The 21,095-nt window shown below is 46.1% G+C and overlaps 1 non-coding gene across 1 annotated transcript in view; it reads right to left on the bottom strand.

Moving 5' to 3' along the window:
• Positions 1–6,327: 6,327 nt before the first annotated feature.
• Positions 6,328–21,095, bottom strand: part of LOC103540039 (BLCAP apoptosis inducing factor) — a 28,783-nt gene continuing 14,015 nt past the window's right edge. The window contains exon 3 of the transcript XR_011531078.1: positions 6,328–6,496. This is a non-coding gene — a transcript (BLCAP apoptosis inducing factor). The remainder of the gene's footprint in view (positions 6,497–21,095) is intronic.

The raw sequence follows: 21,095 nt of genomic DNA on the forward strand, positions 1-21,095 counted from the left end.
GCCACTCTCCACGTGACATAGATTGATCTACGTGAGTCAGGGGGGTAGGCCCACTTCTTTTGCCAGTGATTTGTTTCTGAGTGAGCATTCAGTGCAAATCTGACCAAAGAGAGGTGGAGGTGGTGGGGTCTTCTGGGAAAAGTTTCTTAGTTCTTACAAAGAACTATAAGGAAGAATCACTTCCTTTCATCCATCTCTGGATATTGGTATGGTGGATGTAATGCCTAGAGTGGCTGTAGCCATCTTGTGACCATGGGGACAGGAGCACATATGCTGAAGATGGGAGAACTGAAAATGGACAGAAACTGAGTCCTTGATGACATTGGAGCTGTCTCCCTTGGGACTTCTCATTATATGAGATAATAAATCTCTGACTGTTTAAACGTTTTTTAGTCGCGTTTTCTGTCACTTGTGTCAAAATTATTCTTACTGATAAGTGCCACAGCCATGACGGCCTTCTGGTTTCTGGAATGCACCATCCTTCTACTACAGAGCTCTGCATATGCTGTTTCCTTGTGTGCAATGCTCTTCTCATTCCTAGTTAACTTTTGCTCCTCTGATCAAATGTTACTTCTTTGATGTAGGAAGACTTCTTCATGGCACCTATTAGAGTTTAAAACTATGGATTTCTTTATTTACGTGATTAATATCTGGCTCCCTCACTGGACCGGTAGGTCTATGTAGGGAAAGACCAAGTCTGTCTTTGCTCAGCACTGTGCACCCTCCCATGTGACCATCCTGGTGTTATACGAACCAAGTTCACCGATGCAGTCAGGAGCCTGGCAGGTAAGAGGGTGGTGCACTCAAAAGGGTTTAACTGAAACGAATTTAATGAAAGGGTTATTCACAGAGTGTCGCAGAGCTAAGGGTTCCAGAGATGATAAAAGACCTATGGACAAGCAACACTTGGAAGCCATCGCCACTTGTAAACCTGATGAGAGAAGGGTATGGGCTTTTAGAATCTGGAGAGAAAGCTGTGACTTTAAGAAAGAGACCCCACTTGTGGCCATAAGTAAAGGAAAGCAATCAGTGTCAACCAACAGCATATCGGAAGGCAGCCGGGGGAACCTCACTCTCCTCCCCTCTCCCACTCTCCTGCTGGCTCTTCCACTGGTTTCTCACCTAGAAGCCTGAGGGCGGGGAGCCTGGGTGATGTACAGGTCTGCCATCCAGGGCACAGAACGGGATGGGGCAAGATAGAGAATGGCTCTGGAGGGGCCATTGAAGAATATCCAGAACAGTCACCAAATGACCCTCTAGCTACTCAAGTCAATGCACGTTTTCCCTTTCTTATCAGTTGTAAGCCCCCCTGCAGAATTTGACGGTGTAGACAAGCTTACCTCCAAGTTTTTCGGGTTCGGAAAGGGCATCACAAGAGAGTCTTTTCTGTGTCTCACCCTCCTCCCTCCAGACATCTCCAGTCATATCCACTTGTCTCCTTTCAGCCAGGCTCAGAGGATGGATCCCGGCTCTCAAATTGTTCCTCTTTTCATCCTCTTCCTCTCTGCTGGTGCCCTCTTTCAAGAGGAGAAAATTCTAGTGTCTCTCGTTTTCAAAAATCCTTCCTTGATCACCCACATTTTTCTCGTTGCCACCCAACTCCTCCCCTAGTCATCCAACCTTTTCTAAGGAGGGCTCTGCATCTCTTCCACCCATTCACTCCATTGCCCCCTGTAAGCTAGCTTTTACCCCCTCAACCCTTAAAACAGTTCCTGCCAAGGTTCATACTAGCCCCCCGATTACTAAATTCAAAGGACTTTGTTTCTTATTTTTGTGAGATTCCGGCCATATAGCAGTGTTGATTACTTTCTCCTTGAAACGCTTCACTACCTTCGTTGCCATGGCAACCCACTCTCCTAGCTGTTTGTCTCATCTCTCAGGTCCTTCCTTCTCTCTCTGCTTTGTCACCCACCCACACCTAGTCGGCCTCTCAAATGTCGCTGTAACTCACGATTCTGCCCTGGATCCTCTCCCATTCTCTCCCTACACTCTCACCCTGGAGAGTACCCCATCCCTGGGTTGGCCCTCTAGTCCAATCTCTTCCTGAGCCTCAGGCTTTGGGATCCAGCTGCCTGCTGGGCTCCATCAGGCTGTTCCCTTGGCCCCTCCACACAAGCTGAAACTGAGTCCATGGTTGCCTCCCTCAAACTTGCCCCAATGTTGTGTTCCCCACACCAAGCGCTTCCGTACCATCCACCGAAGGCCCCACCCAAGACAAATGGGACTTACCCATGACTCATCCCTCTCTCTCACCCCAACGGCAAACAATCATCATTCATTTCTGACTTTACTTTTTAAAGGTTTCAGGTTCTGTCCATCCCCACTGTCATTGCTCCAGATCGGGCCTCACCCTATCTTACCTGGACCATGACCCTAGTCTTGTACTTGGTTTCTCTACCTAGAGACCATCAATTTACAAATCTAGCCTTTGCGCTGGCTACCACAGTGATTTTCCCAGACCATAAACCTGAAATGTCACTGGTGTGAAAACTTTCAATAGTGCCCACTGACTACAGGATGGTGTCCAAGCTCCTTGACATGGGGTGTGACGGGGGAGGGGCATCCAAGGCCTTGCAGGCCTGAACTCTGTCTACTTGTTCAGTCTCACTCTTGCTGTTCCCTCCTTCTCTCACATTCCAGGAACACCAAATGCCCTCAAGCTCACTCTTCTTAATTCTCACTTCTGCACCTTTGCTTGTGTTGTTTCCTTTCCTTGGAATGTCCTTCCAGTCCCTTCTATCTTGCTCATTCCTACCCATCTTTAAGAAGTCAGACCACTGGTCATCTCTGGAAAGCTCTGTGCATATCTATGTTCTATATTGTATCTATATTATATAGTTATTATATATTAAATATAATACAATAACATATAATATATATTATATTATTGCAGTTAGTATACCGTATTATAATGTTCCACTTAAATGTTGTGCCACAGGGTAATATTTTATATATTATTCAATGTGTTTTTTTCCCCACACTTCCTTGCCCATCACTGTTTTGTGTAACAAATGACCCCAAACTTTACTGGCTTGAAAAGGCAATTTATTATTTCTCATGGTTCTGGAGTTGGCAGGGCTCAGCTGGGTGGTTCTCGCTTAGTCTCTCACACAGCTGCAGTCAGATGGCGGCTGGGCTTGAGTCAGCAAACGCTCCACTGGGCTTCCTGCGCAGGAAGCTCATTCACACAGCTGGGAGCTCAGCTGAGGCTGTCGACCGGCGTGCCCACAGGTGGATTCACTGCACAGGTTGGACTCTGCACTGCATGGCAGCTGGGTTGCAAGAGGAGTGTCCCAGGGTTGGCCCGGTAGCACAGCGGTTAAGTGCACACATTCCACTTTGGAAGCCTGGGGTTCGCCAGTTCGGATCCGGGGTGCGGACACAGCATTGCTTGGCAAGCCACGCTGTGGCAGGCGCCCCACATATACAGTGGAGGAAGATGGGCATGGATGTTAGCTCAGGGCCAGTCTTCCTCAGCAAAAAGAGGAGGAGTGGCAGCAGATGTTAGCTCAGGGCTAATCTGCCTCAAATAAATAAATAAATAAATAAATAAAAAGAGGAGTGTCCCAAGGCCAGGTGTTTCAAGAGGGCTGTGCAGAGTCTACAAGGCTTCTGATGACCTAGTCTCACAAGTCCCAGAATGTCCCCTCTGCTACATTCTTTTTGGCCAAGAAAGTGACTAAGGCCGGCCTAGGTTCACGGGGAGGGGAAGGAGACGCCATCTCTTGATGTGAGGAGCAGTGGGAGGACACAGGGAGGGCAAGGACTGATGGGGCCATCTTTGGAGACTGGCTACCATGATAACTCTCTGCTAACTCAGTCAGAGCTCTCGGGGAGGACTGGGGTGGTTATAGCAGGAATGCAACGAGACAGGCAGTCAGTGGTTTCAAATTCTCTCTTGAAATCCACAGCAAAGACAGGGCATTTGGTCATAATTGCCGGTTAAGAGAAAACAACCTGAGGGACTCAAAACTTGAAATTGATGCCATGAACAGTAGATAGGGAAGAATGCAGAAGCTGTCTTTCTGCCCGAAAGGAAATAAATTTGACCAGCTAGTGGAGGAGGGGAATCATATGGAGATAACTAACGGTAGATACTACATCTCCCAAAAGAAATTTGGGGTGTCCCAGAGTAGAAGGGGCTGTTGCCTGGCTTCTCATGGTGTTGCCCAGGAGATGGAAGCCTCCCAGCTCAGGCTGGAGAGGTTGAGAGCCCTATGGGAGGAGGCATCTGACAGATGAGCCTGGGGGTGGCCTCAAGTCTCGTGTGTCCTGTAGCAAGGTACTGTTGGCGAGGACACAGGGGAGGGGTTGAGTTTAGCTGTTGGACTTGGGAATGCTTTGTGGTCAGGACAAGGATTCTTTGGAGATGTCTTGGCTTAGCGGATGGGAGTGGAGAAGTCCCGGATCAGATATACACCCTGGTGCCAGGTCAAGATAGGAGATCCCAGAACCCTGACCACCCTCAGGGAGAAGGGAAGGAGCAGTAGGAAGCAGGGAAGCTGGAAGTAGACCAAGAGTCTACTTAAGAAAGGTCCAGCTGTGACTGCATTTACCTTGAACAAGATGAAGCTTGCGTTACTGAACAGGAAAAGGGTGGGGACGGGGTGAGAGCAAACTGAGTCACGGAGAAATGAAGCCACTGTATTCTAGCGAGCCGTTTGTGGCTGCTTGTGGGCCAGCAACCTGGGGCCCTCTTCAACCTTTCATTCTCTCACGTCTCACACTGGGCCGGCACCACGGCCCCTATTTCTGCCACCAAAACTTCTCTTGACTCCACCTCCTCTCCGTCTACACTGTCCTTTAGCTCAGCCCTGCACCGCTTCTCACCTGGACGACTGAGGTGGCCCCTTAGGGATTCCCCCTACCTCCAGGCTTGTGGGCCCTCTTCAAACCATTTCTGCAGGCAGCCAGAGGGATGGTGGGACACAGCAATTGTTTTCTTTACCTAGACCAGTGCCAACTCTCCTGGGAGTCATTCTGCATTCTAAGCTATCTGTTTTGAATGGAATTTGCCTTATTACATTAGCCACCTTATTGGCCATCACTGCCAGTAAGAGCACTTCCCCAGACTTTTTGACTTGGGAACTAACATTCATGGAGCACCGACTACGTGTCAGGCCCCGGGCTGAGCACTTTACAAGCATCATCTCCGTTGACCCTCACAACACTCTGAGGCTGGTGCTGTTATTATCTCCACTTTACAGATGAGGACACTGAGGACAGAGAAATTAGACAAAACAGTGAGTAGCAAGTGGCACGGAGGCCTCTTAACCAAACCCTGCACTCCCACTGGGTCTGGTCATGAACCTGAGGGATGTGAAACACTGGTAGCCACGAATGCCAGTACGTGGGAGAAGCAGGCCTGAGAGCGCAAGGCTGGCAGGCGGCCAGATGTGGAGGCGCGGAGCTGAGAGGGAGGTCTGCCGGGCAAGTCCCTGGCTCCAGGGGACCTGGAGGTCGCACTAGCCTGGCCTGCAGTTTGGTTATGGACGCCAATCAAGTTCTCTTTCTGCCTGAGCTGGTTTGAGTTGAGCTTCTTTCACTGGCAAAGAAAAGAGACGTGAGTAAATGAAAATGTGGTCACACCTGTCTCCCTGCGTAAGCACACTCACCGGTTCCTCAGAACCATTAGGGGACAAGCTCAAGCTCCTTGGCACGACATGCAGGCCCTGCACGCGCTGGCCAGCCTGATTTGTCACTGATCTCTCTCCTGCTGCCTCCATGCCCCCAACCCCGTGTGAGTCTCCACACATGCCGGACTCAGTGCTGTCCTCTGAAGGCCCCACAGAGCTTGCTGGCCTCTTGGGTCCAGGTGAGATGAGGTCCGTGCCCGCTCTGCCTGCTCCTCCCCCCAGCTCTCAAGTTCTTTGAATCCAAGTCTACCCAGGATTTCACCCAGGCAGGCTCTTCCAAGCTCTGGGTCCTGCTTTTTCCTGCAACAAAATTTACCTCTCTCACGGGTCATCTCCTAAGGACCTAGGTCTTTGACTTTTTTTTAATTACAAAAATAATTTGTGGACATCTTAGAAAATTGTTAAGTAACCAGAGGCAGCCACTGTTCATATCTTGACACATTTCTTATCAGAATTGTTTTTACAAAAACAATTTTCCATTTCTTTCCACATGATACATATACATAGTTTTAAAAAAATTCAAGAGGATACAGGGTTTTGATGAAGAGCATCTTTCTCCACCTTCTCCCCACCCCCAAAATCTCACCCCAGAGTGTGTGATCTGCTCCTCGAGGTCACCTCTCCAGCTCTTAGAGGCCTTACACTAGGAAGCATGCTTTCACCAGCATCTAACAGAACACCTAAGAGTGGCTTAAATAGTAAGAACATTTATTTATTCCAAATAATGAAAAATCCAGACGTTGGTAGTTCCTGGTGTCCAGGCTCTGAGTCAGCAGAGAGCTGCGAGTCTCCTAGCCTTCCCCTCCTGGTCACAAGATGGTTGTCAGAGCTCCAAGCATCACGTTTTCACCCAACAGCACCTAGGCAGAAAGGAAGGGGCAGGGCCAAGAAAGCTCTCCAGGTGTATCTCTTTAATCAGAGAGGAAAGTGCTTCTTTGAAGCTGCCTGAAGATGTCCCCTTTCAAGATCCTAGTCAAACTGGGTCATGGGAGTTCTCTGAATAGCATCTGCTACACCCTATTTCTAGTTCATAAAATCCACTGAGGTCCCACGTGGCGGACTGGGCTTTGGGTCACTTGGAAACTACTCCCTCCGTCCCTGCTTCTCCCACACCATTTTAAGTACCTCTATTGGTTATCTTTTTAAGAAATCTCCTTGCCCCTTCGTTCCTCCTTCCACTGTGTGTCCACAGAAGCTCTTGCCTCCCCACTATCAGCCGTCCCACCCCTTTCCCTCCACTGTGATCTCCCAACCTCTATATCTTTATTTTCACGTTGTGATGGATAATATTGACATTCTATTCTGTAACCACAATAAAATCCGTGTCAATAAAAAAACTGAATTTCAATGAGAATTGGAAAGTAAAAGATAAAATTCTCATTATTTGAGACAACTATACCAATATATTTCCTCGGGGTACCTATCTATGTATTTACAAGTTTTTAGAAAGTCTAGAAAAGTACACACTGAGCCCATTAGAGTGGTTACCTCTGGGGAGGAGGAAGGAAATGGGATGGCAGTGGGTGGCCAAAAGGGACTTTAACTTCATCTGCAATGTTCTATTTTTTAAAAAGGAGAATGTATTCATGTTTCGCTTGTGTCATTAAAGTTTAATTTGAAAAAATTCTCATTCATTTTCAGCCAATTATGCCAGCTCCGTGTGTTTGGCTGTGCTCGCATGTTTGTGCCCAGGGAGGAAGAACGTTTACTGTGTGTGTCTGTGAATGAAGTACAGTGATTAGTACGGAGATTTTTAAAATGCAGCAAGCAAAAGCAAAACAAAAAAGGAGGTGCAGAGAAGACTCGTTCACAACAATAAAAACCACAGGAACAAACCCATTAAGACATGGGTAGGTTCTTCATGGAGAAAGCTGTACCGTGTGGCTGAAGGACACACGAGATGATCAGAACAAACACAGGGTTCTGCTGTATTCAGAGACGGAGAGGCTCAGGATTGTATTGATGTCAATTTTCCCAAAATAATCTTTGAATTCACAGAACTTGACAAGCAGGTTTTAAAATTCATGTGGAGGAAGAGTTAACGTGCAGAAATAGTTAGCTTAGGTAACTGAAAAGGAAGCCCAGCGAAACAGGGCATTTTACTTAACAGGTATCAAAAGGTGTTAAAGCTATCGCAGATAAGATAGTGTGGGACAGACAGGAACAGAGAGATCAGTGAAACAGAACAGGGGCCTTAGACCTACCTAGACACTGAGATTCAGAATATGAGGGAATTTCACTTCAGATCAGTGGAGAAAGGATGAACTAGTCGATCCGTCACGTAGCAATAATCAGCTGTGCGTTTGGAGAAAGGTTAGATCCTATCTCATTTCAATCATAAAAATATATTCCAGATGCATTAAAGCAAAATTATTAGAAAAGAATGCAGAATATATTTAAACTTTAGGAGTAAGAAAGGCCTAAACATGATATATAAATAAAAAAAATAAAGGGAAAGATTGACAAATTTATGTTAAAATTGATAACTTCTGTCTAACAAAAGATCCTACAAAGAGTTAAAGGCAACAGACAAGCTGGAAGAAAATATTTGCCACATACTTACAAAATATTAATATCCACATTGTATTAGGAAATTCCACAAATCAATAAGATAAGGACAAACAATCCAATTTTTATTTTTATTTATTTATTTTTGCTGAGGAAGATTCACCCTGAGCTAACATCTGTGCCAATCTTCCTCTATTTTGTATGTGGATCGCCACCACAGCATGGCGGCCAACGAGTGGTATAGGTCCGCGCCTGGGAACTGAACCCACCTGGGCTGCCAAAGCAGAGCGCACTGAACTTAACCACTAGGCCATGGAGCCAGCCCCAACAATCTAATTTTTTAAATGAGCAAAAATTAACAGATAATTCAGGAAAGAGAAAATACAAACACCTAATACACACATGCACATCTCACTAGCAATCAGGTATATATATCATTTTTTAAAAATGATTCAATTTTTCACCCATCAGATTGGCAAAACTTTAAAACAATTGCTTACGGTGTGGGGACTGGAGTCCTCTCATACCCTCTTGTTGGAAGTCTAAATGGTACAGAAATTATGGAGGACACTTTGGTAATATCTGTTAAAACTAAAACTGTGGAAACCTTGAGACCCCAAATTCCACTTCTCAGTCACTACCCTAGAGAAACCTTACAGAGGAGGCATGCGCAAGGCTGCTTCTGCAGCGCCGCTTATGGCAGAAGAAAGGAAAGGAAGCAACTCCATGTCCATGGGTCTTAGGGAAGAGAAAACAGGGTACTTTCATGGGAATGGATACAATACCGCAATTAAAAGGAACAGGCAAGAGATATATGTATCAATAGGAGAATATCTTAAAAATATAAGATTGAGTGAAAAAACACAGCTTACAGTAAAATTTCTATAAAGTGAGATGATTCATTCAAAATACTTACATCAATACTATACATTTCTACGGAAGGAGACACATAAAACTGTAGAGGGGGTGGGAAACTAGGACTTCAGAAGGTGGCCAAAGAGGATTGCAGCAGTATTCACATTGTCTGCTTTTAAAAAGGAGAATGTATTCATGCTTTACTTGTTTAATTAAAGTATAATTTGACCAGATCTAATTTGTTTTCAGCCAGTTATGCCGGCTATGTGTGTGTTTGGCTGTGCTCGGATGTTTGTGCCCAGGGAGAAAGAACGTTTACTTTGTGTGAGTGTCTGCAAATCAAGCACAGTGATTAGCAAACACGTTGAAATGGAATACAGAAAAACAAGGGTCAACAAACAAGGGGAGAAGGGATCTTATTCTCAGTAGACAGCAAAACTAACATAAACCGAGGAGTCAATTTATCAAGAAATATGCAAGACTTTGACCAGAGAAAACTGTAAAACTTCCCTGAAAGACAGAAAAGATGACCAGGACTGAGAGATATAGCAATGTGCATTGGTAGGAAGACTGGAAATGATAGATGCCAATTTTCTTCAAACTTATCCATAAACTAAATGTATCCTAATTAAAGTCCTAGCAGAAATTTTTCTGAAACTTTAAGGCTGACTTTAAAATTCATGTGGTGGGCAAATATGCAAGGATGACCAAGACAATTTGCAAAAGCAACAAAGAAGGTGAGATTTGTCCAGCTAGTTAGCAAAGCATATAATCAAGCTCAGGAGTAGACAAATAGATCAGTGGGCCAGAAAGAGCTCTAATATAGATTCGTATTGGAATTCAGTGTCGGGCAAAGGTAGCAATTTTATACATAGATGATGCAACTAGGTTTGTTCATCTTTGGTTGTAATGCTACTCTTCCAATCAATGGCTGAGACAGTAGAAAACTAATACCTGCCTCTTCAGGGACTTGTGAGCTCAGGGATAATAGGAAGAAACCAACTGCCAGGTGAATGGAAGAGAGAAATGCATGGTTTTCGTGTGTGTGTGTGTGAGGAAGATTGTTGCTGAGCTAACATCTGTGCCAATCTTCCTCTGTTATGTATGTGGGATGCCGCCACAGCATGGCCAGGATCCGAACCTGTCAACCCCAGGCCTCTGAAGTGAAGCGTGGGAACTTAACCACTATGCCACTGGGCCAACCCTGAAGGTAGCAATTTTAAATCAGTGGAGAAATGATACATTATTCCATAAATGGTGTTGGGACAATTATCTATCCATTTGTGGGGGGCAGGGAATTAAAGTTAGATCCTAAGATTCATGCATATGGACTTTATTTTTTGTATATAGTATAATATATATATATATAGTATATGTAAACTATAAATTTTAGAGAAGAAAATACAGCAAATGCTTATGACCCTGATATAGGGAAGGCTTTCTTAAATAAGGCTGTAAAAGAGGCATAAAAGTAAGATTGATAAATTTGACTATATCAAAATTTAAAACTACTCTAAGACAAAAGATACTATACAATAAAATGACAAAAATCACAAAGTAGAAAATATTTGCAATATACATAACAAAGTATTATATTCAAAATACATAAAGAATTCCTAAAGATCAATAGGAAAAAGAAAGAAATCTTAAAAAAAAGAAAATAAGTAGGCAAGGGATATGGACAAGCAATCCAGAGGAGGAAATATAAATGGAGAGTAAACACATGAAGACTTCAGCCCTGTAGGTAATTCAGAAAAATGCAAACTAAAGCAAGATGCTATTTCTCACTATCAGACTGGTTAAAAATGTACAAGTTGGAGATGGTCTGGGGAAAAGGACACTCGCATACATTGCCGGCAGGAGATTACATCAGCAAGGCACTCTAGAGAACATTTTAGCAGTTTCTATTAGAACTGAAGATGTGTATACCCTATAATCCATCAATTCCATTTCTAAGTATCTGTCCCAGAGAAACACTTGTACATGTGCAAAACAGGCCTTATACAAAGATGCTCTTATAGGTTTGTCTTAATGCAACAACACTGGAAACATTTTAATAGTCAATCAACAGGAAACAAGGAAATGAAATGTGGTGTAATTGGTTATGGCGGCCAGTCACCAGCTGCATGAGCCCTGTAGCGGGCTGCGGTGGGCGGCACGAGGTGGGCCTAAGGGTGCACTAAGCTGAGAGCAACAACTCCAGCGTGTACACACCATGTCTGTGCAAACACACACACAGAAAAAGAGAATAGAAGCGTTTCAAAGGGTAAAGGGGAACATTTTGGACAAAGAGCAAAAGTCTAAGAGCAGCTCCCTCTGCAGGGGAGGAGGGGCCCGAGGCAGAGGAGGCATCAGGAGAGACTTCTTTATCTGTAACACTCCAATTTTATCTAAAGGAAAATGTATTCATGTATTACTTGTATAATTAAGATTTAATTCAAAAGTTCTAATTCATTTCCAGCCAATTAACTCTGCTTTACATGTGTGCTGTGTTCTCATTTGTGTGCCCAGGGACAAAGCACATTTACTCCGAGTGTGTCTGTGAATGAAACACTGTGATTAGTTAACTGATTAAAATTTGGAAGCCAAAAGAACAAAAGGAAAACTTTTTCCACTCACAAAAGCAACAAAACTGATAAAGTACTCAGGAATAAAGCTATTAAGAAACATGAAAAACCTTTATGACAAAAGCAAGCGATCTTTATTAAAGGCATTAAAAACCAAACCAAACAAATAAGACTCTGATTAAACAGAGACAGATGCCATATTCACAGACGGGAAGAACTGATATCCTAAAGATGTTATTTCTCCCTCCAATGAATCCCACTCAAAGTTCCAACAGGATTTTTTTAAATGGAAATTTGACAGGCTGATTCTAAAATGCATGTGAAAAAGTAAACGTGCAATACAACCAAGGTAATTTTAACAAAGAATAAAGGGCCAGGAAGGGAGGGGTTCTTACTTTACCAGGGAGTAAGATAAAGGTTTGCTCATTAAAATCTGGTATTGGCCCAGAAACAGACAACAGATCAACAGATCTGAATAGTCTAGACATAAGGAACTGGGAGAAAAGAATGGTGTTGGGACAATAAATGGTGCTTAGCAAACTGGTTACCCATTTGGAAAAAGATGAGATTAGATCTCTGTCACACCATACAGGAAAATATATTTCAGAAGGGTTAAAGACTTAAACATTTAAAAAAATAGGTAGAAGTTTTAGATGCAAATAGAGAATGTACATATCATTCACGTGGTGGGGGGCTTCTTAAACAAGAGCGCTGCCCCTAGAGCCAGCACTGCAGATTTCGTCACTGCAGTTTGATACAATGCTTTAATATCTGGTGCTTTAATATCCGGTAGGTCTCCAACTGGACCACACCTTTAACCTTCTGTGAGTGCCTGTGAGATCTCCACCTGGACCTCACAGGTCCCTCTTCCTCTTTCTCCCCAGCTCAACCTGGTCCTGGGAAGAAGGACTGTGACACTGGATGGGCTGACGTCTGAACCCAGCCTCTGCCACCTGTGCTCGGTGTCAGTGAGGCACTTTCATCTCCAGCTTCTTCCCTTCCTCTATGAAATGGGGTAATGCTCTCTCTTGTTGGGGTGTCCGCATGAGATGATGAACGTGGACTTGGATAAATGGCACAGAGCTGACGAGGAGGGGAGCAGACTCCTCTTTTCCCTACCCAGCCAGCAAAACACCTGCTACCCATTAATGCCGCAGTTCTTCTTTTTTGCACTGTAAGAAGAGACTTGTCACAGATGCTTTTTGATCAAAAAGTTTGAATGTTCACTTCAGATATTTGATTCCAAGGCAGAAAACACTGATTCGGCACCCAAAGAGCTTACTGCCTGTTGCTGGGTGCTAAGAAACACAAAAAATACTAAGACATGATCCCAGCCATGAGACAGGATAAAACCGATGCTAATTAGAGCTGCAGTCAGCGCAGAGGTCAGAGAAAAGCCCCCAAAAGAACATGGAGATCAAGTTACTCTCTGAAAGGTAAATAATTTAATTTTGCCCCATTCAGTCAACTTTACATTATTGCCTCGAACTAATTTATCCACCTCCACACTTGATCCCAGCCCCTTTGGGAACTCATTTCACTAATTGTCTCCATCTTTAATCGCTCCATCACCCAGGCTCCCTTCCCTCAGAATATTCATAGACCAGCATTGCTCTTTCCTTTAAGAGTAAAATGAAAAGCCCTAGACTTTGCTCCCTCCTCCTTTCTCTCCTTAATCGACCCCCACCCACGCTGTCTCTGGTAAAGGCCCCCAGAGTTCCCCATGGGCCCTGGGGGGTGCCAATCAGCAGGGCCACCATGCTGCCCAATTCTGGGGTGATTGGTGTCATGGTTGCACATTGGAGGGCCTCACGTTTCAGCCCTTGTCCCAGGGACCTCTCTGCACATGTCCACCGCTGACCACGCCATCTTTCTGCTGAGAGAACGCGCTGGCCTTTCTTTTCAGTACCCTAGAACGGTTCTTCTTTTCTTTACAGTCCCCAAATGTTGGTGCTTCCTGGGCTTGGTTTCCGGCTTCTTCCTCAGCTGTCCTCATAGCCTTAGAATGCTCCAGAAACCTGACACCACTTTAATTCACATTTCCACTCAGGATCCCTCGGGAGCTCTGAACCAATCTCTGTACTTTCTCCTCTGTGCTCCAATCTATGCCTGCAGCCACTTCCTCCCCTTCTTCATTTGGATGTCTCAGCTGTCAACCACGAGACTTAAGGTCTGCCTCACAGACCCAGTCCCTTTCTAGGGCTCCCCACTTCTGACAATGGCACTGCCACCTCACCAGTAAGGCAAGCCAGAAACTCAGGTGTCATCCTGAAGACCTCCTTCTCTCCTTGCCCTTCTTCATTCCATCCAGCACCAAGACTAACCAGAATATGTTGATCGTAGCCAAAGCCTGTCCACCATGACAGCAAAAACTACCTGACTGGTCTCCCTAAGTCTGCAAATGTTTCCTCTAATGGTTTCTCCTCAGAGCAGCCGGTCTCAGATGAGAGTGACCCACTAGGGCAGCGCCCGCCCTGCCTCCCTTGTTCTCAGGATGGATGCAGGAGCTCAGCCCTGGCCTCTAAAGCTCTGCACAGCCAGCACTGCCTGCCTTCCTGGTCTCACCTCACCTTTTTTTGCACAGGCTGTTCCCTCTGCCCAGAATGCTTTTCCCCAATTCACTCTGTCCAGTTAAGTCCTCTCCTTCCTTACAACTTGGTTCAAGTGTCACCTCCTCAGGGAAGCCTCTTGGAGTCAGCACAGGGCAGGCCCCCTTGTCGTACACTTCCAGCTCTCAGTACCTTTCCTTCAGAGTGCTGTCGGAGTTGGAAATTGTACACTTATGTGTGATTATCTGATTAATGTCTTTCTCTGCTACTATCAAACAAGTTCCAAGAGAAGAGAGATTCTGCTTGTTTTAATTCATTCACCAAGTATCCATAGTGCTAGGCACACTGCCAGGCACATAATGGGCTAAATTAGAAAACATGCAATGAATGCTTATCACATTTTGGAGTTGACGTCTGCCTGTAAAATTGCTCATGACTTTCCTATGCTCAGCCTCCCCACCCCTATCCTTCGCATCTCAAAGTCTTCCTTCCAGACTCCTCAGAGGACTCTTAGTGACAGATTCGCCTCCCCCTCACATCTTGACATTATTCCAGCTCATGCCCCATCACTCCCCAAACTGCTCTTATTAAGGTCACCAAAAGCTTACTAATCATCAAATCCAAAGAAAAAATTCTGTCTTTATCTTATTGGAATTCTCTGCTGCATTTGACAGTGTTGATTACTTTCTCCTTGAAACTCTTCACTACCTTGGTTGCCATGGCAACCCACTCTCCTAGTTGTTTGTCCCATCTCTCAGGCCCTTCCTTCTTTTTCTCTTGTCACCTGCCCACACCTTGATTGGCTCCTCAAATGTCACTATAACTCATGATTCTGCCCTACACCCTGTCCCATTCTCTCTCTGTGATCTCATTCATTCTCAGGGTTTCCATTACTCTCTGAGTGTCCATGGCCCTGGGTCAGTACTTCCAGTCGAATCTCTCCCTGAGCCTGACCCTGAATCCAAGTGGCTGCTGGGCTCCACCTGGCTGTGACTCTGACGCCTTGGCCATATCTGAGTCCGCTGTCCTGCCTCTCAAACTTGCTCCCCATGCTGAGTTCCCCATCCCAGGGGCCTCTCCTCCATCTACCCAGGGCCCCACTCAAGACACATGGGAGCCACCCTTGTCTTTACCCTCTCTCTCACCCTAACAGCTAATCATTCACCAATTATTTCTGGGTTTTACCTACTACAAGTTTCTGATCTATTTCTCTCCATCTCCACTGGGCTAGTTCAGGTCTCTCCCTCTCTTATCTGAACTATGGCCTCCCCACAGATCTCCTAGCCTCTGGGCTGGTTATTTCTTATAATGGATGTGTTTGGCGTTTGGGCTTTCTAGCATCCTTATCCTTATTCCTCCCTAACGCCCCTTGTTACATGTAGGGAAACTTCCTGTTCTCTGTTTTATGTAGCCATGGTGGGACCCTCCTCCTGGTCCTGCTTCTCAGGTCCTATCGGGGGTGGCATGAGGCCCAAGCTCAGCCAATTAGACCAAGGCTCTCTCTTGACTTTGCCCTCTGTCCAAATATGGAAGAAACAGAATAATTCAATGTCTAGAAGACACTCCCAGGTAGTGGTGGTGAAGACCCTGACACGTAGCATTCAAGACTGTGCCCCAGTCCCCACCCACTTCATTGCCCATCATTCTCTCCCTCCATCCTACCTCTCTGGGTCTCAGTTTCCTAACCTGTGAAATGGGACTAATGGTGGCTTTTAGTGGTTGCGATGGGGTTGCAATGACCAGATGAGACAATGGTCATGACCACATCATGTAAACTATAGAGAGCTGCACCCACACTGGAGCACAGAGTGCATTTCCTGAGATCCAGGCAGCCTCAGCTTTGACTTTTATTTCCTTGTTCCTCGATTCCCTGGGAACTGTCACAAAATCTTTGTGGTAAAAAAAATTCTGAACCTCCATTTCAGACATTTGATTTCAAGCAGGGAATAATTATTCTGCCTCTACCTAGCTCGCTGCCTGTTGCTAGGTGCCAAAAGGTACAAAAAACTAGGAAGACATGGCCCCAGACATGAGGCAGGATGAAACCACTGCTAATTAGAGCTGTAGTCAGTACCCAGAGGGCAGAGAAAAAGCCTCCAGAAGAACATGGAGATCAGGTTACCCGGAAAAATGCATGTGATTTAATTTTGTTCTTTTCCACCAACACAACTAATCCCCGCACCTCTACACTTAATCCCCCCGTTCTCGGCCCGCTCACTACCTGCCCCTGCTCCCCACTCTCGGGCTCGCGCAGCCTCCTCCCTCCAAACGTCGGCGAGTGAGACTCAGCTCCTTCCTGGACCCTGCTGTCCCCCCAGCTGCCCCCTCCCCTCCTGCTTTCTCAGCCAGACTCCAGATCATCCCCCACCATGGTGGGCTTCTGCCCCTTCCCCACAGTTGCTGTGGCAAAGGTCCCCAAAGGCCGGTCCAGGGGATGCCCTCAACCCCCTGGTCTCTGTGCACCTGGCCCACCAGTGGCCACCCTGACCTGTAGAACCTCTCCCCTCCCTGGCCTTCTAGGACCCCCACTTTTTTGGTCTTCTCTTCCAGCCCCTCCTGCTAGGTCTCTTCAGCAGGATCCTCTTCCTGAACCCATCCCTAAAACGTCCGTCATGGTTCAGTGTCCGGTCCTGCTCTGGGAACTCTGCACCTTCTCCTTTAAGCTTATCCCTGGTTCTCCATCTATGCGCCTTGGGAGATGCACACACTTCCTCTGTGAGCTCCAAACTGGCATATATACTTTCCTACTTGACAACAGCTCAAGTCAAGGTCACCAATGGACATTTTTCCTCCTCGCCACCCTTGTCCTTTGATCTTGTCTCTGATTTATACAGCCAGGAGGACTTTAGGTGGCAGCCCTTTCAACCCCTCTTCTGTCACGTCTATCCTTACTTCCTCTCAACACGGCTCAGAAGTTCTCCCTGACTCAGATCGGTACTCCAGCAGCCTCTCCCCAGTGTTCCAAACTCCCAGGACAGGTGCCCATGCTGCCGACTTCTCCTTCTCTCCTTTTCCTCTGCCCACCTAGTGGGGGCTTCTGCCCCATCTCTCCCAGGAAGCTGCTCCTGTGAGAATCTAGGGGCCCCCTAATTGCTCCACCCAGGGAGCTCTCAGTCTTTATCTAACTGGCCTTTCTCTTTTGTCTGCTGATTACTCTCTCCTGGAAACAGTCCATACCCTGGGTTTCCATGCTAACACAGACTCCAGTGCTTTTTCCAACTCTTTCCGATTTCTTTTTTTGCCTTTGTGGGCTCCCCTTTCTCTCTGTCCACTCCTTAAAAGGGAGAGAGGTTCTCTGTCTGGACCCCCTTTCTCTTCTCAGCTGCCACATTCTCCCAGGGCCAGCTCACGGAAGCCCATGGCTACAACAGCCACCAGTCACAACCCAAATCTTTTGCTCTAATCTGCTGCTGGATCCAAACCCTTTACCTAGCTCCTTTCAAGCCACCTCTATCTGGATGCCCACCTTTCACTTAATGTGCCCAAAATTGAGCTCAATAATCCTCCTTCAGCCCCACAAGCCTGCTCTTTCTCTGGGTATTCTCCCATTCCCTCAGTCACCTGAGAGAAACAGAGAAGGTATCCTTGACCCTCTTTCTTTAACCCCAGCCATCAGTCAGTCAACAGCTTCTCCTAATTTTACCTCCTGTATCTGGCCACTTCTCTCCATCCTCTTGGCCCCCTCCCAGATTCAGGGCTTGCCCTCTCTACCTTGACCAAGGCATTACCTCCTCATTGGCCTTCGAACCTTCAAATGTCTCTAAGTAACCAGAGTAATCATCCTAGAACAGAAATCTTACCACGGCACCTGCCTGCTCAAAATGCTTCAGTGGTTCCCTGGTGTCAAGGGGAAAAAGACCTAACTCTTCAATTAGACAGACGTGGCATTGTGTGATCTGGTCGCACCCTCTCCATCTCCTGCCTCTTCACGCTTTGGCAACCCAGAACTGTCTACGAGTTCATTCACGATACTTCTCACTTCTGTCTCTGCCCTCTACCTGACTAACTCCTACTCATCCAGGTCCCTCTTCTAGGAACCTCCCCGGATACTCCCATAAAGCTTCAAACTTGGACACCCCCCACAGCTGCTCCATGCTTTGCCCATGACCCAAGCGTATCTCTGACCTTCTTCTTACTACATATCATTTTAGTATTTGTCTGTGTGTCTTTCTTGCCTCTTTGACTGTATGCCCAAGAGCAGATGACACATCTTACCTATTTTCATATTTTAGCACCTAGCACTGTGCCTGACACAAAGTAGACACTCAATAAATGTTGTATAAGTAGCCCATTTGCCTTTTCTTGAAACTTTCATCTCTCTCCTCTTCGACTACCATATTACCGTATTTTCCAAAAAGTTTACACCAATTCACATTTCCCTCAGCACTGAATAACAGTGCCTGTTCCACAATTTTCTCATCAGCATTGGGTATTCTTCAACTTTTTTTTCTAATTTGTTGCTGAAAACTTGTATTTCTTTATTGTTTTTTATTAAGCTTTGGTTATTAGTGAAATTGAATACTTTTTCAAAAAAATATTTTTAGTCAATTCTATTTCCTCTTCTGTAAACTGTTTAAGCGAATTCCATATTTATCTGTTGCCTTTTGACTGCTGAAGTTTTGCATGTGTTCTTTTTTTTTTTTTATTTTATTTTTTTTAAAGATTTTATTTTTTCCTTTTTCTCCCCAAAGCCCCCGGTACATAGTTGTATATTCTTTGTTGTGGGTTCCTCTAGTTGTGGTATGTGGGACGCTGCCTCAGCGTGGTTTGATGAGCAGTGCCATGTCCGTGCCCAGGATTCGAACCAACGAAACACTGGGCCGCCTGCAGCGGAGCGCGCGAACTTTACCACTCGGCCACGGGGCCAGCCCCCTTGCATGTGTTCTTTTTATACGTTATGGATCCGCAAATCTCTGCTTTCTGGTTCTGTTTGTGATATTAAATTTGACTTTGGAAATACTTAGTTTTGATGTAGTCAAACTGGTTGGTCTTCCACTTCCTTATGTCATTTTTGTCATTGCTTTTTAGCTTAGTGGGGCTCCTCCATTCAGACACTTGTTAAACATCCAATTCCTTTTCTCCCTGGTTTTTAATGGGCTTTTATCTCCTTTCTGATCTTTTAAAATAGTTTTGAATTTGGGTGTGTGCTCTCAGGTGAGGCTGAAAATGGATTATTATTTTTCTTTCAATAGCTAGAGCCCCAGTTTTGGACAAGCCTTCTCGTGGCTCTGACTCTGAGCTAAGCTATTCCTGGCTAACTAAGGCTTCAGGGCCACAACCTTCTCCGAGAACAGGCCACCTGTACAGGGAACTGGAAAGCTATGGGAAGGTATGATTCCAGGTGTGATGACAATGAGACACAGTGAGGCATTTAAGGGGTGGAAGCAGAAAGCCTTTCTGGAAGCCATGCCAGGACAGCGTGGAAAGAGGGTTCACCTACTTTGCCAATATAAGTGGCTGAATCTAGCTGGCACCCACCAGTGCCGGAGGCTTGTGATTCTGCAAGGAAACATTACTCAGGAATCACAAGAGAGGGAGAGCCCAACCCCACCCCTCACCTGCATCAGCCTACCTGCATAGACTGCCAGGACATTTCACAGTCAGCAGAAAAATCACTCAGCTAGTTCCTGCCAAGTTCATCTTCCAGGGGCTGCAGCCATCACCACGATTCCTCCATGCTCCAGATGTGGATTGACCCAGATACTGGGGTCACCATGGCCCTGTCCAATTACTACTCTAGGCACCAGGACATCTGAAGGCAATGCTAGAGCTAGAAGGAAACTTGAGGATTATCTAGTCCAATGGCCTCATTTTACAGATGCAGAAATTGAGGCTCAGTGAGGGGAGGTGACATAGCCACCTTTTGCCATACGGAGGACACCAGGCTGTGGAGCCTTTTATGAGGTTCTTCTCACAGACCTTTGTTCAAAATATTGGTCTAGAGGCTGTAAAATACTGTCATTGTCACTTCAGAAGTGCCAAGAGAAGACTTGGGAGGCAAACCGAATTCCCTTCCTTCTAGGAAAGACCAGGCCACCTAATTCCTTAGGGAGTCTAGAGACTGATTGATTGAGCCATCCATCTATCTACTCCCCTGGCCGGCCAACCAGCAGGCTCTATGCCAGGCCTGGTCAGCCAAGTACTGTGCCTGATAAGGGACAAACACCAAGCCCCCACCTTCCAGGGCTGTGCAGGGCCTCCATGGCCAAGCTAAGGAGTTGGGACCACAGGCAAGAGGGATCCACTGAAGGGCTATGTTTGTCTTCCTCACAGACCCTTCCAATTTTGCCTTGACTCTAATCTAGTATTGTTGACAGTTCTGCACCCAAGAGATTTAAAGTTTACTCTTTAATACAAAAGATCCTTTCATTAAACACAGCTTGTTTTAACAAACTTTTGGCCAATACTCCTTGGCATACAGATGGGAAAACAGAGGCCCAGAGAAGAGGGAAGAGAGGAGGGCAAGGTCATGTGTGAAGGGGGTGGGGATCAGGTCCAGGGCCTCAGCTCCCTGCCCGCCCGCTGAGGGGCTGCCATAGAAGGGTGGGGCAGGGACTTGGCAGAGGGGTTAGCTTCAGAAGAGGTGTGCGATCCAAGGGCAGCCTCTCCACAAGCTGCTCGGGAAGAGGTGAGAGCCCAGACCCACTGAAAGGATCAGTCTTTGGAGAAGGGTCCTGTCCAACCCATGTCTGACAAAGCATTCTTATCATACCCTGCACTGGTTCCTCACGACAGGAGGCTGCACAGGCGGGGATTTCTCTCTAAGAGAGTAAAATCCAGGGAGGGTCCTGGGCAAGCTGCTGGCCAAGCAGGGACTCAAAGCCAGGATTTTGGCCTCTCAGGAAAGAGCTATGCCTTAGTGTTACTCTCCCTTTTAGGATGTTGTCATTTTGGGGCTTGTAAAAAATAATTAAGGGCAGTCAAGCTGAGGGGCCGACACATAGGCTCCCAAATGATCGCTCTCCTTACTTCCACGACAG

This window comes from Equus przewalskii, chromosome 21 (assembly GCF_037783145.1).
Source record: "Equus przewalskii isolate Varuska chromosome 21, EquPr2, whole genome shotgun sequence".
In the NCBI taxonomy this organism is placed as follows: domain Eukaryota; kingdom Metazoa; phylum Chordata; class Mammalia; order Perissodactyla; family Equidae; genus Equus; species Equus przewalskii.